The sequence below is a fragment of the Pelobates fuscus genome, chromosome 2, assembly GCF_036172605.1.
Source record: "Pelobates fuscus isolate aPelFus1 chromosome 2, aPelFus1.pri, whole genome shotgun sequence".
NCBI classification, from domain to species: domain Eukaryota; kingdom Metazoa; phylum Chordata; class Amphibia; order Anura; family Pelobatidae; genus Pelobates; species Pelobates fuscus.
Window position 1 is genome coordinate 353803022 of NC_086318.1, and position 15703 is coordinate 353818724.

At 42.7% G+C, this 15703-nt stretch overlaps 18 non-coding genes across 18 annotated transcripts; all 18 read right to left on the minus strand.

The window, feature by feature from the left end:
* Window positions 1–857: 857 nt before the first annotated feature.
* LOC134591070 (U1 spliceosomal RNA) lies at window positions 858–1024 on the minus strand. The gene has a single exon (XR_010087902.1). It is a non-coding gene; the product is annotated as a U1 spliceosomal RNA (small nuclear RNA).
* Window positions 1025–1501: 477 nt separating this feature from the next.
* Window positions 1502–1642, minus strand: LOC134591987 (U4 spliceosomal RNA). The gene has a single exon (XR_010088677.1). It is a non-coding gene; the product is annotated as a U4 spliceosomal RNA (small nuclear RNA).
* Window positions 1643–2541: 899 nt separating this feature from the next.
* LOC134591341 (U1 spliceosomal RNA) lies at window positions 2542–2708 on the minus strand. Its single transcript, XR_010088134.1, has one exon. It is a non-coding gene; the product is annotated as a U1 spliceosomal RNA (small nuclear RNA).
* Window positions 2709–3179: 471 nt separating this feature from the next.
* Window positions 3180–3320, minus strand: LOC134593614 (U4 spliceosomal RNA). The gene has a single exon (XR_010090071.1). It is a non-coding gene; the product is annotated as a U4 spliceosomal RNA (small nuclear RNA).
* A 981-nt stretch (window positions 3321–4301) lies between these two features.
* Window positions 4302–4442, minus strand: LOC134591988 (U4 spliceosomal RNA). Its single transcript, XR_010088678.1, has one exon. It is a non-coding gene; the product is annotated as a U4 spliceosomal RNA (small nuclear RNA).
* An 899-nt stretch (window positions 4443–5341) lies between these two features.
* LOC134591475 (U1 spliceosomal RNA) lies at window positions 5342–5508 on the minus strand. The gene has a single exon (XR_010088249.1). It is a non-coding gene; the product is annotated as a U1 spliceosomal RNA (small nuclear RNA).
* A 470-nt stretch (window positions 5509–5978) lies between these two features.
* LOC134592812 (U4 spliceosomal RNA) lies at window positions 5979–6119 on the minus strand. The gene has a single exon (XR_010089384.1). It is a non-coding gene; the product is annotated as a U4 spliceosomal RNA (small nuclear RNA).
* An 899-nt stretch (window positions 6120–7018) lies between these two features.
* LOC134591007 (U1 spliceosomal RNA) lies at window positions 7019–7185 on the minus strand. The gene has a single exon (XR_010087849.1). It is a non-coding gene; the product is annotated as a U1 spliceosomal RNA (small nuclear RNA).
* Window positions 7186–7656: 471 nt separating this feature from the next.
* LOC134593760 (U4 spliceosomal RNA) lies at window positions 7657–7797 on the minus strand. The gene has a single exon (XR_010090197.1). It is a non-coding gene; the product is annotated as a U4 spliceosomal RNA (small nuclear RNA).
* An 899-nt stretch (window positions 7798–8696) lies between these two features.
* On the minus strand, window positions 8697–8863 carry LOC134590898 (U1 spliceosomal RNA). The gene has a single exon (XR_010087754.1). It is a non-coding gene; the product is annotated as a U1 spliceosomal RNA (small nuclear RNA).
* A 471-nt stretch (window positions 8864–9334) lies between these two features.
* On the minus strand, window positions 9335–9475 carry LOC134592311 (U4 spliceosomal RNA). Its single transcript, XR_010088956.1, has one exon. It is a non-coding gene; the product is annotated as a U4 spliceosomal RNA (small nuclear RNA).
* An 899-nt stretch (window positions 9476–10374) lies between these two features.
* On the minus strand, window positions 10375–10541 carry LOC134590899 (U1 spliceosomal RNA). Its single transcript, XR_010087755.1, has one exon. It is a non-coding gene; the product is annotated as a U1 spliceosomal RNA (small nuclear RNA).
* A 471-nt stretch (window positions 10542–11012) lies between these two features.
* On the minus strand, window positions 11013–11153 carry LOC134592312 (U4 spliceosomal RNA). The gene has a single exon (XR_010088957.1). It is a non-coding gene; the product is annotated as a U4 spliceosomal RNA (small nuclear RNA).
* An 899-nt stretch (window positions 11154–12052) lies between these two features.
* LOC134590289 (U1 spliceosomal RNA) lies at window positions 12053–12219 on the minus strand. Its single transcript, XR_010087235.1, has one exon. It is a non-coding gene; the product is annotated as a U1 spliceosomal RNA (small nuclear RNA).
* Window positions 12220–12697: 478 nt separating this feature from the next.
* On the minus strand, window positions 12698–12838 carry LOC134592813 (U4 spliceosomal RNA). The gene has a single exon (XR_010089385.1). It is a non-coding gene; the product is annotated as a U4 spliceosomal RNA (small nuclear RNA).
* An 899-nt stretch (window positions 12839–13737) lies between these two features.
* On the minus strand, window positions 13738–13904 carry LOC134590290 (U1 spliceosomal RNA). The gene has a single exon (XR_010087236.1). It is a non-coding gene; the product is annotated as a U1 spliceosomal RNA (small nuclear RNA).
* A 478-nt stretch (window positions 13905–14382) lies between these two features.
* Window positions 14383–14523, minus strand: LOC134592314 (U4 spliceosomal RNA). The gene has a single exon (XR_010088958.1). It is a non-coding gene; the product is annotated as a U4 spliceosomal RNA (small nuclear RNA).
* An 899-nt stretch (window positions 14524–15422) lies between these two features.
* LOC134590637 (U1 spliceosomal RNA) lies at window positions 15423–15589 on the minus strand. Its single transcript, XR_010087531.1, has one exon. It is a non-coding gene; the product is annotated as a U1 spliceosomal RNA (small nuclear RNA).
* Window positions 15590–15703: the final 114 nt, after the last annotated feature.

Sequence of the window (15703 nt, forward strand, 5' to 3'; positions counted from 1 at the left end):
ACACTTTAAGACAGCGGTGAGAAAAAGTTCATGACCATAAGCCATTGCAAAGGATTGTGGGAGGCAATATTCTAATTAGGCCCGCTTCCTCCTACAGGGAAGCTTAAACCCCAACAAATTCCTCGGTCTTCTTATATGGCATCTTGGAATGGTTCCAAACCTATAACAGAGAGTGAGGGCAACCATATCTTGCAGCAAACCTTGTACAATTTTTTTTCTCTCTTTGGAAACAGTTTTGCCAAGATTCTACTACAGCAGCCATTAGGCAGAGTACACAATCCGCTGGTCTACGTTCGTCCCCAAAGTCACACATTTCATGACTCCATCGATAGGAATGACCCTTGCCTAGCACCTGTCTTCTCTTCATCCACACTCAACAGGGCTGAAAGAACATTTGTGGTGGCTTTTTCAAAATTCCATGGTGTTCATTAGTAAGTGCTAGCGACCACCCAGCTATTCCTAAGGTTTGGTCTGATTGTCTCAAGCGGCAATTCACTGCCTTGATCCAGAAAATCTTTTTTTCCCAGAAATTCAATCAAACGTTACGTTCTGTTGGAAGACGTAATATAGGTCTCCAATTCTTTATTTCTTCCATTGCATTGAAGCATACAATAAATCAAAAGAAGTCAGGATAAAAAAATGATGAAAAAAAAGCTGAAAAGTTAAAATAAAAAGTGAAATTCTGGCTTAAAACTGGTCTCCAGAAAACATAGATAATAAAAATGATCAAGCCTAGGAAATGATTGTCGCTGCCTGCTTGATGCGGAAAGTAAGAGCCAAAGAAGACGGGTGCCGTGGCTGAAATTATCCTTCATCAGAATTGGTGAAGTTCTCTATTTTTGTCAAACAAGCAAACGCAGGGGAAAGCGCGAACACAGTCCCCCACTACCATAAATTATGCAGTCGAGATTCCCACATTTGAGGAAATCGCAGAGGTCAACTGGTACGGAGTGCAATGAACCAGCCTCACTCTGGGAGAGCCACCTTAGGGATCATGGCTATTGCTCCCCTGCCAGGTAAGTATGACATGACGGGTACATTCAAAGGCACGCCTGCTGGGAAGCCTTTCCTTTAGGCTGTGGTGAAATAATAAAGCAAGTTAAAAAAAAAAAAAAAAGAAGAGCAAATAAATAATCCAAATGATAGAAGGCTACAAAAGATTACCAAACCTCGTGGCTGATCGTTGTTTTCCTTAGCTACCAGTAATTTTAGTGCCTTCAGGTGGTTAGGTGTGAATAATTGAGCTGGATTCAGGGTGCGAAGGAGCAATTTGCATAAAGGCAAATGTTAGGCCAATGAGCCGAAGGATGGGAATTCGTAGCATGTAGTGAGAATAGTGTGCTGCCGGAAACAAGTGGATTCAGTGGGAGAGAAAGGTAAAAGGGAAATGCAAGGAAGCCAGCGGAAGGAATGGTGCAACAGAGCTCAGGAAGAAACGGGAGTCACGTAAGACACGCCCTAGACATGGGGCGCCATAAACTTTTTTAAACCAATCTTTCAGTCTCCTTAGAGCCTGTCAAAAATTGCCAATGCTGACTGTATTTCAAGTCATCATGGCGGGGTATTGGGTAAAGTTTTCAATTAGCAATAATCATGCCTCGGATTGACCTCATGGGCTACGATACTGCCACTGCGCAAAGTTAACTGTTCAAGTGGGCCAGCTTTTAAGAGCTACCACGTAAGGACACTTTAAGACAGCGGTGAGAAAAAGTTCATGACCATAAGCCATTGCAAAGGATTGTGGGAGGCAATATTCTAATTAGGCCCGCTTCCTCCTACAGGGAAGCTTAAACCCCAACAAATTCCTCGGTCTTCTTATATGGCATCTTGGAATGGTTCCAAACCTATAACAGAGAGTGAGGGCAACCATATCTTGCAGCAAACCTTGTACAATTTTTTTTCTCTCTTTGGAAACAGTTTTGCCAAGATTCTACTACAGCAGCCATTAGGCAGAGTACACAATCCGCTGGTCTACGTTCGTCCCCAAAGTCACACATTTCATGACTCCATCGATAGGAATGACCCTTGCCTAGCACCTGTCTTCTCTTCATCCACACTCAACAGGGCTGAAAGAACATTTGTGGTGGCTTTTTCAAAATTCCATGGTGTTCATTAGTAAGTGCTAGCGACCACCCAGCTATTCCTAAGGTTTGGTCTGATTGTCTCAAGCGGCAATTCACTGCCTTGATCCAGAAAATCTTTTTTTCCCAGAAATTCAATCAAACGTTACGTTCTGTTGGAAGACGTAATATAGGTCTCCAATTCTTTATTTCTTCCATTGCATTGAAGCATACAATAAATCAAAAGAAGTCAGGATAAAAAAATGATGAAAAAAAAGCTGAAAAGTTAAAATAAAAAGTGAAATTCTGGCTTAAAACTGGTCTCCAGAAAACATAGATAATAAAAATGATCAAGCCTAGGAAATGATTGTCGCTGCCTGCTTGATGTGGAAAGTAAGAGCCAAAGAAGACGGGTGCCGTGGCTGAAATTATCCTTCGTCAGAATTGGTGAAGTTCTCTATTTTTGTCAAACAAGCAAACACAGGGGAAAGCGCGAACGCAGTCCCCCACTACCATAAATTATGCAGTCGAGTTTCCCACATTTGAAGAAATCACAGAGGTCAACTGGTACGGAATGCAATGAACCAGCCTCACTCTGGGAGAGCCACCTTAGGGATCATGGCTATTGCTCCCCTGCCAGGTAAGTATGACATGACGGGTACATTCAAAGGCACGCCCGCTGGGAAGCCTTTCCTTTAGGCTGTGGTGAAATAATAAAGCAAGTTAAAAAAAAAAAAAAGCAAATAAATAATCCAAATGATAGAAGGCTACAAAAGATTACCAAACCTCGTGGCTGATCGTTGTTTTCCTTAGCTACCAGTAATTTTAGTGCCTTCAGGTGGTTAGGTGTGAATAATTGAGCTGGATTCAGGGTGCGAAGGAGCAATTTGCATAAAGGCAAATGCTAGGCCAATGAGCCGAAGGATGGGAATTCGTAGCATGTAGTGAGAATAGTGTGCTGCCGGAAACAAGTGAATTCAGTGGGAGAGAAAGGTAAAAGGGAAATGCTAAGAAGCCAGCGGAAGGAATGGTGCAACAGAGCTCAGGAAGAAACGGGAGTCACGTAAGACACGCCCTAGACATGGGGCGCCTTAAACTTTTATTAAACCAATCTTTCAGTCTCCTTAGAGCCTGTCAAAAATTGCCAATGCTGACTGTATTTCAAGTCATCATGGCGGGGTATTGGGTAAAGTTTTCAATTAGCAATATTCACGCCTCGGATTGACCTCATGGGCTACGATACTGCCACTGCGCAAAGCTAGCTGTTCAAGTGGGCCAGCTTTTAAGAGCTACCACGTAAGGACACTTTAAGACAGCGGTGAGAAAAAGTTCATGACCATAAGCCATTGCAAAGGATTGTGGGAGGCAATATTCTAATTAGGCCCGCTTCCTCCTACAGGGAAGCTTAAACCCCAACAAATTCCTCGGTCTTCTTATATGGCATCTTGGAATGGTTCCAAACCTATAACAGAGAGTGAGGGCAACCATATCTTGCAGCAAACCTTGTACAATTTTTTTTCTCTCTTTGGAAACAGTTTTGCCAAGATTCTACTACAGCAGCCATTAGGCAGAGTACACAATCCGCTGGTCTACGTTCGTCCCCAAAGTCACACATTTCATGACTCCATCGATAGGAATGACCCTTGCCTAGCACCTGTCTTCTCTTCATCCACACTCAACAGGGCTGAAAGAACATTTGTGGTGGCTTTTTCAAAATTCCATGGTGTTCATTAGTAAGTGCTAGCGACCACCCAGCTATTCCTAAGGTTTGGTCTGATTGTCTCAAGCGGCAATTCACTGCCTTGATCCAGAAAATCTTTTTTTCCCAGAAATTCAATCAAACGTTACGTTCTGTTGGAAGACGTAATATAGGTCTCCAATTCTTTATTTCTTCCATTGCATTGAAGCATACAATAAATCAAAAGAAGTCAGGATAAAAAAATGATGAAAAAAAAGCTGAAAAGTTAAAATAAAAAGTGAAATTCTGGCTTAAAACTGGTCTCCAGAAAACATAGATAATAAAAATGATCAAGCCTAGGAAATGATTGTCGCTGCCTGCTTGATGCGGAAAGTAAGAGCCAAAGAAGACGGGTGCCGTGGCTGAAATTATCCTTCATCAGAATTGGTGAAGTTCTCTATTTTTGGCAGGAATGGTGCAACAGAGCTCAGGAAGAAACGGGAGTCACGTAAGACACGCCCTAGACATGGGGCGCCATAAACTTTTTTAAACCAATCTTTCAGTCTCCTTAGAGCCTGTCAAAAATTGCCAATGCTGACTGTATTTCAAGTCATCATGGCGGGGTATTGGGTAAAGTTTTCAATTAGCAATAATCATGCCTCGGATTGACCTCATGGGCTACGATACTGCCACTGCGCAAAGTTAACTGTTCAAGTGGGCCAGCTTTTAAGAGCTACCACGTAAGGACACTTTAAGACAGCGGTGAGAAAAAGTTCATGACCATAAGCCATTGCAAAGGATTGTGGGAGGCAATATTCTAATTAGGCCCGCTTCCTCCTACAGGGAAGCTTAAACCCCAACAAATTCCTCGGTCTTCTTATATGGCATCTTGGAATGGTTCCAAACCTATAACAGAGAGTGAGGGCAACCATATCTTGCAGCAAACCTTGTACAATTTTTTTTCTCTCTTTGGAAACAGTTTTGCCAAGATTCTACTACAGCAGCCATTAGGCAGAGTACACAATCCGCTGGTCTACGTTCGTCCCCAAAGTCACACATTTCATGACTCCATCGATAGGAATGACCCTTGCCTAGCACCTGTCTTCTCTTCATCCACACTCAACAGGGCTGAAAGAACATTTGTGGTGGCTTTTTCAAAATTCCATGGTGTTCATTAGTAAGTGCTAGCGACCACCCAGCTATTCCTAAGGTTTGGTCTGATTGTCTCAAGCGGCAATTCACTGCCTTGATCCAGAAAATCTTTTTTTCCCAGAAATTCAATCAAACGTTACGTTCTGTTGGAAGACGTAATATAGGTCTCCAATTCTTTATTTCTTCCATTGCATTGAAGCATACAATAAATCAAAAGAAGTCAGGATAAAAAAATGATGAAAAAAAAGCTGAAAAGTTAAAATAAAAAGTGAAATTCTGGCTTAAAACTGGTCTCCAGAAAACATAGATAATAAAAATGATCAAGCCTAGGAAATGATTGTCGCTGCCTGCTTGATGTGGAAAGTAAGAGCCAAAGAAGACGGGTGCCGTGGCTGAAATTATCCTTCATCAGAATTGGTGAAGTTCTCTATTTTTGTCAAACAAGCAAACACAGGGGAAAGCGCGAACACAGTCCCCCACTACCATAAATTATGCAGTCGAGATTCCCACATTTGAGGAAATCGCAGAGGTCAACTGGTACGGAGTGCAATGAACCAGCCTCACTCTGGGAGAGCCACCTTAGGGATCATGGCTATTGCTCCCCTTCCAGGTAAGTATGACATGACGGGTACATTCAAAGGCACGCCTGCTGGGAAGCCTTTCCTTTAGGCTGTGGTGAAATAATAAAGCAAGTTAAAAAAAAGAAGAGAAAATAAATAATCCAAATGATAGAAGGCTACAAAAGATTACCAAACCTCGTGGCTAATCGTTGTTTTCCTTAGCTACCAGTAATTTTAGTGCCTTCAGGTGGTTAGGTGTGAATAATTGAGCTGGATTCAGGGTGCGAAGGAGCAATTAGCATAAAGGCAAATGTTAGGCCAATGAGCCGAAGGATGGGAATTCGTAGCATGTAGTGAGAATAGTGTGCTGCCGGAAACAAGTGGATTCAGTGGGAGAGAAAGGTAAAAGGGAAATGCAAGGAAGCCAGCGGAAGGAATGGTGCAACAGAGCTCAGGAAGAAACGGGAGTCACGTAAGACACGCCCTAGACATGGGGCGCCATAAACTTTTTTTAAACCAATCTTTCAGTCTCCTTAGAGCCTGTCAAAAATTGCCAATGCTGACTGTATTTCAAGTCATCATGGCGGGGTATTGGGTAAAGTTTTCAATTAGCAATAATCACGCCTCGGATTGACCTCATGGGCTACGATACTGCCACTGCGCAAAGTTAACTGTTCAAGTGGGCCAGCTTTTAAGAGCTACCACGTAAGGACACTTTAAGACAGCGGTGAGAAAAAGTTCATGACCATAAGCCATTGCAAAGGATTATGGGAGGCAATATTCTAATTAGGCCCGCTTCCTCCTACAGGGAAGCTTAAACCCCAACAAATTCCTCGGTCTTCTTATATGGCATCTTGGAATGGTTCCAAACCTATAACAGAGAGTGAGGGCAACCATATCTTGCAGCAAACCTTGTACAATTTTTTTTCTCTCTTTGGAAACAGTTTTGCCAAGATTCTACTACAGCAGCCATTAGGCAGAGTACACAATCCGCTGGTCTACGTTCGTCCCCAAAGTCACACATTTCATGACTCCATCGATAGGAATGACCCTTGCCTAGCACCTGTCTTCTCTTCATCCACACTCAACAGGGCTGAAAGAACATTTGTGGTGGCTTTTTCAAAATTCCATGGTGTTCATTAGTAAGTGCTAGCGACCACCCAGCTATTCCTAAGGTTTGGTCTGATTGTCTCAAGCGGCAATTCACTGCCTTGATCCAGAAAATCTTTTTTTCCCAGAAATTCAATCAAACGTTACGTTCTGTTGGAAGACGTAATATAGGTCTCCAATTCTTTATTTCTTCCATTGCATTGAAGCATACAATAAATCAAAAGAAGTCAGGATAAAAAAATGATGAAAAAAAAGCTGAAAAGTTAAAATAAAAAGTGAAATTCTGGCTTAAAACTGGTCTCCAGAAAACATAGATAATAAAAATGATCAAGCCTAGGAAATGATTGTCGCTGCCTGCTTGATGTGGAAAGTAAGAGCCAAAGAAGACGGGTGCCGTGGCTGAAATTATCCTTCATCAGAATTGGTGAAGTTCTCTATTTTTGTCAAACAAGCAAACACAGGGGAAAGCGCGAACACAGTCCCCCACTACCATAAATTATGCAGTCGAGTTTCCCACATTTGAGGAAATCGCAGAGGTCAACTGGTACGGAGTGCAATGAACCAGCCTCACTCTGGGAGAGCCACCTTAGGGATCATGGCTATTGCTCCCCTACCAGGTAAGTATGACATGACGGGTACATTCAAAGGCACGCCCGCTGGGAAGCCTTTCCTTTAGGCTGTGGTGAAATAATAAAGCAAGTTAAAAAAAAAAAAAAGCAAATAAATAATCCAAATGATAGAAGGCTACAAAAGATTACCAAACCTCGTGGCTGATCGTTGTTTTCCTTAGCTACCAGTAATTTTAGTGCCTTCAGGTGGTTAGGTGTGAATAATTGAGCTGGATTCAGGGTGCGAAGGAGCAATTTGCATAAAGGCAAATGCTAGGCCAATGAGCCGAAGGATGGGAATTCGTAGCATGTAGTGAGAATAGTGTGCTGCCGGAAACAAGTGAATTCAGTGGGAGAGAAAGGTAAAAGGGAAATGCTAAGAAGCCAGCGAAAAGAATGGTGCAACAGAGCTCAGGAAGAAACGGGAGTCACGTAAGACACGCCCTAGACATGGGGCGCCTTAAACTTTTATTAAACCAATCTTTCAGTCTCCTTAGAGCCTGTCAAAAATTGCCAATGCTGACTGTATTTCAAGTCATCATGGCGGGGTATTGGGTAAAGTTTTCAATTAGCAATAATCACGCCTCGGATTGACCTCATGGTCTACGATACTGCCACTGCGCAAAGCTAGCTGTTCAAGTGGGCCAGCTTTTAAGAGCGACCACGTAAGGACACTTTAAGACAGCGGTGAGAAAAAGTTCATGACCATAAGCCATTGCAAAGGATTGTGGGAGGCAATATTCTAATTAGGCCCGCTTCCTCCTACAGGGAAGCTTAAACCCCAACAAATTCCTCGGTCTTCTTATATGGCATCTTGGAATGGTTCCAAACCTATAACAGAGAGTGAGGGCAACCATATCTTGCAGCAAACCTTGTACAATTTTTTTTCTCTCTTTGGAAACAGTTTTGCCAAGATTCTACTACAGCAGCCATTAGGCAGAGTACACAATCCGCTGGTCTACGTTCGTCCCCAAAGTCACACATTTCATGACTCCATCGATAGGAATGACCCTTGCCTAGCACCTGTCTTCTCTTCATCCACACTCAACAGGGCTGAAAGAACATTTGTGGTGGCTTTTTCAAAATTCCATGGTGTTCATTAGTAAGTGCTAGCGACCACCCAGCTATTCCTAAGGTTTGGTCTGATTGTCTCAAGCGGCAATTCACTGCCTTGATCCAGAAAATCTTTTTTTCCCAGAAATTCAATCAAACGTTACGTTCTGTTGGAAGACGTAATATAGGTCTCCAATTCTTTATTTCTTCCATTGCATTGAAGCATACAATAAATCAAAAGAAGTCAGGATAAAAAAATGATGAAAAAAAAGCAGAAAAGTTAAAATAAAAAGTGAAATTCTGGCTTAAAACTGGTCTCCAGAAAACATAGATAATAAAAATGATCAAGCCTAGGAAATGATTGTCGCTGCCTGCTTGATGTGGAAAGTAAGAGCCAAAGAAGACGGGTGCCGTGGCTGAAATTATCCTTCATCAGAATTGGTGAAGTTCTCTATTTTTGTCAAACAAGCAAACACAGGGGAAAGCGCGAACGCAGTCCCCCACTACCATAAATTATGCAGTCGAGTTTCCCACATTTGAGGAAATCGCAGAGGTCAACTGGTACGGAGTGCAATGAACCAGACTCACTCTGGGAGAGCCACCTTAGGGATCATGGCTATTGCTCCCCTACCAGGTAAGTATGACATGACGGGTACATTCAAAGGCACGCCCGCTGGGAAGCCTTTCCTTTAGGCTGTGGTGAAATAATAAAGCAAGTTAAAAAAAAAAAAAAGCAAATAAATAATCCAAATGATAGAAGGCTACAAAAGATTACCAAACCTCGTGGCTGATCGTTGTTTTCCTTAGCTACCAGTAATTTTAGTGCCTTCAGGTGGTTAGGTGTGAATAATTGAGCTGGATTCAGGGTGCGAAGGAGCAATTTGCATAAAGGCAAATGCTAGGCCAATGAGCCGAAGGATGGGAATTCGTAGCATGTAGTGAGAATAGTGTGCTGCCGGAAACAAGTGGATTCAGTGGGAGAGAAAGGTAAAAGGGAAATGCAAGGAAGCCAGCGGAAGGAATGGTGCAACAGAGCTCAGGAAGAAACGGGAGTCACGTAAGACACGCCCTAGACATGGGGCGCCTTAAACTTTTATTAAACCAATCTTTCAGTCTCCTTAGAGCCTGTCAAAAATTGCCAATGCTGACTGTATTTCAAGTCATCATGGCGGGGTATTGGGTAAAGTTTTCAATTAGCAATAATCACGCCTCGGATTGACCTCATGGGCTACGATACTGCCACTGCGCAAAGCTAGCTGTTCAAGTGGGCCAGCTTTTAAGAGCTACCACGTAAGGACACTTTAAGACAGCGGTGAGAAAAAGTTCATGACCATAAGCCATTGCAAAGGATTGTGGGAGGCAATATTCTAATTAGGCCCGCTTCCTCCTACAGGGAAGCTTAAGCCCCAACAAATTCCTCGGTCTTCTTATATGGCATCTTGGAATGGTTCCAAACCTATAACAGAGAGTGAGGGCAACCATATCTTGCAGCAAACCTTGTACAATTTTTTTTCTCTCTTTGGAAACAGTTTTGCCAAGATTCTACTACAGCAGCCATTAGGCAGAGTACACAATCCGCTGGTCTACGTTCGTCCCCAAAGTCACACATTTCATGACTCCATCGATAGGAATGACCCTTGCCTAGCACCTGTCTTCTCTTCATCCACACTCAACAGGGCTGAAAGAACATTTGTGGTGGCTTTTTCAAAATTCCATGGTGTTCATTAGTAAGTGCTAGCGACCACCCAGCTATTCCTAAGGTTTGGTCTGATTGTCTCAAGCGGCAATTCACTGCCTTGATCCAGAAAATCTTTTTTTCCCAGAAATTCAATCAAACGTTACGTTCTGTTGGAAGACGTAATATAGGTCTCCAATTCTTTATTTCTTCCATTGCATTGAAGCATACAATAAATCAAAAGAAGTCAGGATAAAAAAATGATGAAAAAAAAGCTGAAAAGTTAAAATAAAAAGTGAAATTCTGGCTTAAAACTGGTCTCCAGAAAACATAGATAATAAAAATGATCAAGCCTAGGAAATGATTGTCGCTGCCTGCTTGATGTGGAAAGTAAGAGCCAAAGAAGACGGGTGCCGTGGCTGAAATTATCCTTCATCAGAATTGGTGAAGTTCTCTATTTTTGTCAAACAAGCAAACACAGGGGAAAGCGCGAACGCAGTCCCCCACTACCATAAATTATGCAGTCGAGTTTCCCACATTTGAGGAAATCGCAGAGGTCAACTGGTACGGAGTGCAATGAACCAGACTCACTCTGGGAGAGCCACCTTAGGGATCATGGCTATTGCTCCCCTACCAGGTAAGTATGACATGACGGGTACATTCAAAGGCACGCCCGCTGGGAAGCCTTTCCTTTAGGCTGTGGTGAAATAATAAAGCAAGTTAAAAAAAAAAAAAAGCAAATAAATAATCCAAATGATAGAAGGCTACAAAAGATTACCAAACCTCGTGGCTGATCGTTGTTTTCCTTAGCTACCAGTAATTTTAGTGCCTTCAGGTGGTTAGGTGTGAATAATTGAGCTGGATTCAGGGTGCGAAGGAGCAATTTGCATAAAGGCAAATGCTAGGCCAATGAGCCGAAGGATGGGAATTCGTAGCATGTAGTGAGAATAGTGTGCTGCCGGAAACAAGTGGATTCAGTGGGAGAGAAAGGTAAAAGGGAAATGCAAGGAAGCCAGCGGAAGGAATGGTGCAACAGAGCTCAGGAAGAAACGGGAGTCACGTAAGACACGCCCTAGACATGGGGCGCCTTAAACTTTTATTAAACCAATCTTTCAGTCTCCTTAGAGCCTGTCAAAAATTGCCAATGCTGACTGTATTTCAAGTCATCATGGCGGGGTATTGGGTAAAGTTTTCAATTAGCAATAATCACGCCTCGGATTGACCTCATGGGCTACGATACTGCCACTGCGCAAAGCTAGCTGTTCAAGTGGGCCAGCTTTTAAGAGCTACCACGTAAGGACACTTTAAGACAGCGGTGAGAAAAAGTTCATGACCATAAGCCATTGCAAAGGATTGTGGGAGGCAATATTCTAATTAGGCCCGCTTCCTCCTACAGGGAAGCTTAAGCCCCAACAAATTCCTCGGTCTTCTTATATGGCATCTTGGAATGGTTCCAAACCTATAACAGAGAGTGAGGGCAACCATATCTTGCAGCAAACCTTGTACAATTTTTTTTCTCTCTTTGGAAACAGTTTTGCCAAGATTCTACTACAGCAGCCATTAGGCAGAGTACACAATCCGCTGGTCTACGTTCGTCCCCAAAGTCACACATTTCATGACTCCATCGATAGGAATGACCCTTGCCTAGCACCTGTCTTCTCTTCATCCACACTCAACAGGGCTGAAAGAACATTTGTGGTGGCTTTTTCAAAATTCCATGGTGTTCATTAGTAAGTGCTAGCGACCACCCAGCTATTCCTAAGGTTTGGTCTGATTGTCTCAAGCGGCAATTCACTGCCTTGATCCAGAAAATCTTTTTTTCCCAGAAATTCAATCAAACGTTACGTTCTGTTGGAAGACGTAATATAGGTCTCCAATTCTTTATTTCTTCCATTGCATTGAAGCATACAATAAATCAAAAGAAGTCAGGATAAAAAAATGATGAAAAAAAAGCTGAAAAGTTAAAATAAAAAGTGAAATTCTGGCTTAAAACTGGTCTTCAGAAAACATGGATAATAAAAATGATCAAGCCTAGGAAATGATTGTTGCTGCCTGCTTGACGTGGAAAGTAAGAGCCAAAGAAGACGGGTGCCGTGGCTGAAATTATCCTTCATCAGAATTGGTGAAGTTCTCTATTTTTGTCAAACAAGCAAACACAGGGGAAAGCGCGAACGCAGTCCCCCACTGCCATAAATTATGCAGTCGAGTTTCCCACATTTGAGGAAATCGCAGAGGTCAACTGGTACGGAGTGCAATGAACCAGCCTCACTCTGGGAGAGCCACCTTAGGGATCATGGCTATTGCTCCCCTGCCAGGTAAGTATGACATGACGGGTACATTCAAAGGCACGCCCGCTGGGAAGCCTTTCCTTTAGGCTGTGGTGAAATAATAAAGCAAGTTAAAAAAAAAAAAAAAAGAAGAGCAAATAAATAATCCAAATGATAGAAGGCTACAAAAGATTACCAAACCTCGTGGCTGATCGTTGTTTTCCTTAGCTACCAGTAATTTTAGTGCCTTCAGGTGGTTAGGTGTGAATAATTGAGCTGGATTCAGGGTGCGAAGGAGCAATTTGCATAAAGGCAAATGCTAGGCCAATGAGCCGAAGGATGGGAATTCGTAGCATGTAGTGAGAATAGTGTGCTGCCGGAAACAAGTGGATTCAGTGGGAGAGAAAGGTAAAAGGGAAATGCAAGGAAGCCAGCGGAAGGAATGGTGCAACAGAGCTCAGGAAGAAACAGGAGTCACGTAAGACACGCCCTAGACATGGGGCGCCATAAACTTTTTTTAAACCAATCTTTCAGTCTCCTTAGAGCCTGTCAAAAATTGCCAATGCTGACTGTATTTCAAGTCATCATGGCGGGGTATTGGGTAAAGTTTTCAATTAGCAATAATCACGCCTCGGATTGACCTCATGGGCTACGATACTGCCACTGCGCAAAGTTAACTGTTCAAGTGGGCCAGCTTTTAAGAGCTACCACGTAAGGACACTTTAAGACAGCGGTGAGAAAAAGTTCATGACCATAAGCCATTGCAAAGGATTGTGGGAGGCAATATTCTAATTAGGCCTGCTTCCTCCTACAGGGAAGCTTAAACCCCAACAAATTCCTCGGTCTTATTATATGGCATCTTGGAATGGTTCCAAACCTATAACAGAGAGTGAGGGCAACCATATCTTGCAGCAAACCTTGTACAATTTTTTTTCTCTCTTTGGAAACAGTTTTGCCAAGATTCTACTACAGCAGCCATTAGGCAGAGTACACAATCCGCTGGTCTACGTTCGTCCCCAAAGTCACACATTTCATGACTCCATCGATAGGAATGACCCTTGCCTAGCACCTGTCTTCTCTTCATCCACACTCAACAGGGCTGAAAGAACATTTGTGGTGGCTTTTTCAAAATTCCATGGTGTTCATTAGTAAGTGCTAGCGACCACCCAGCTATTCCTAAGGTTTGGTCTGATTGTCTCAAGCGGCAATTCACTGCCTTGATCCAGAAAATCTTTTTTTCCCAGAAATTCAATCAAACGTTACGTTCTGTTGGAAGACGTAATATAGGTCTCCAATTCTTTATTTCTTCCATTGCATTGAAGCATACAATAAATCAAAAGAAGTCAGGATAAAAAAATAATGAAAAAAAAGCTGAAAAGTTAAAATAAAAAGTGAAATTCTGGCTTAAAACTGGTCTCCAGAAAACATAGATAATAAAAATGATCAAGCCTAGGAAATGATTGTCGCTGCCTGCTTGATGTGGAAAGTAAGAGCCAAAGAAGACGGGTGCCGTGGCTGAAATTATCCTTCATCAGAATTGGTAAAGTTCTCTATTTTTGTCAAACAAGCAAACACAGGGGAAAGCGCGAACGCAGTCCCCCACTGCCATAAATTATGCAGTCGAGTTTCCCACATTTGAGGAAATCGCAGAGGTCAACTGGTACGGAGTGCAATGAACCAGCCTCACTCTGGGAGAGCCACCTTAGGGATCATGGCTATTGCTCCCCTGCCAGGTAAGTATGACATGACGGGTACATTCAAAGGCACGCCCGCTGGGAAGCCTTTCCTTTAGGCTGTGGTGAAATAATAAAGCAAGTTAAAAAAAAAAAAAAAAGAAGAGCAAATAAATAATCCAAATGATAGAAGGCTACAAAAGATTACCAAACCTCGTGGCTGATCGTTGTTTTCCTTAGCTACCAGTAATTTTAGTGCCTTCAGGTGGTTAGGTGTGAATAATTGAGCTGGATTCAGGGTGCGAAGGAGCAATTTGCATAAAGGCAAATGCTAGGCCAATGAGCCGAAGGATGGGAATTCGTAGCATGTAGTGAGAATAGTGTGCTGCCGGAAACAAGTGGATTCAGTGGGAGAGAAAGGTAAAAGGGAAATGCAAGGAAGCCAGCGGAAGGAATGGTGCAACAGAGCTCAGGAAGAAACGGGAGTCACGTAAGACACGCCCTAGACATGGGGCGCCTTAAACTTTTATTAAACCAATCTTTCAGTCTCCTTAGAGCCTGTCAAAAATTGCCAATGCTGACTGTATTTCAAGTCATCATGGCGGGGTATTGGGTAAAGTTTTCAATTAGCAATAATCACGCCTCGGATTGACCTCATGGGCTACGATACTGCCACTGCGCAAAGCTAGCTGTTCAAGTGGGCCAGCTTTTAAGAGCTACCACGTAAGGACACTTTAAGACAGCGGTGAGAAAAAGTTCATGACCATAAGCCATTGCAAAGGATTGTGGGAGGCAATATTCTAATTAGGCCCGCTTCCTCCTACAGGGAAGCTTAAACCCCAACAAATTCCTCGGTCTTCTTATATGGCATCTTGGAATGGTTCCAAACCTATAACAGAGAGTGAGGGCAACCATATCTTGCAGCAAACCTTGTACAATTTTTTTTCTCTCTTTGGAAACAGTTTTGCCAAGATTCTACTACAGCAGCCATTAGGCAGAGTACACAATCCGCTGGTCTACGTTCGTCCCCAAAGTCACACATTTCATGACTCCATCGATAGGAATGACCCTTGCCTAGCACCTGTCTTCTCTTCATCCACACTCAACAGGGCTGAAAGAACATTTGTGGTGGCTTTTTCAAAATTCCATGGTGTTCATTAGTAAGTGCTAGCGACCACCCAGCTATTCCTAAGGTTTGGTCTGATTGTCTCAAGCGGCAATTCACTGCCTTGATCCAGAAAATCTTTTTTTCCCAGAAATTCAATCAAACGTTACGTTCTGTTGGAAGACGTAATATAGGTCTCCAATTCTTTATTTCTTCCATTGCATTGAAGCATACAATAAATCAAAAGAAGTCAGGATAAAAAAATGATGAAAAAAAAGCTGAAAAGTTAAAATAAAAAGTGAAATTCTGGCTTAAAACTGGTCTCCAGAAAACATAGATAATAAAAATGATCAAGCCTAGGAAATGATTGTCGCTGCCTGCTTGATGTGGAAAGTAAGAGCCAAAGAAGACGGGTGCCGTGGCTGAAATTATCCTTCATCAGAATTGGTGAAGTTCTCTATTTTTGTCAAACAAGCAAACACAGGGGAAAGCGCGAACGCAGTCCCCCACTACCATAAATTATGCAGTCGAGTTTCCCACATTTGAGGAAATCGCAGAGGTCAACTGGTACGGAGTGCAATGAACCAGCCTCACTCTGGGAGAGCCACCTTAGGGATCATGGCTATTGCTCCCCTACCAGGTAAGTATGACATGACGGGTACATTCAAAGGCACGCCCGCTGGGAAGCCTTTCCTTTAGGCTGTGGTGAAATAATAAAGCAAGTTAAAAAAAAAAAAAAAGCAAATAAATAATCCAAATGAT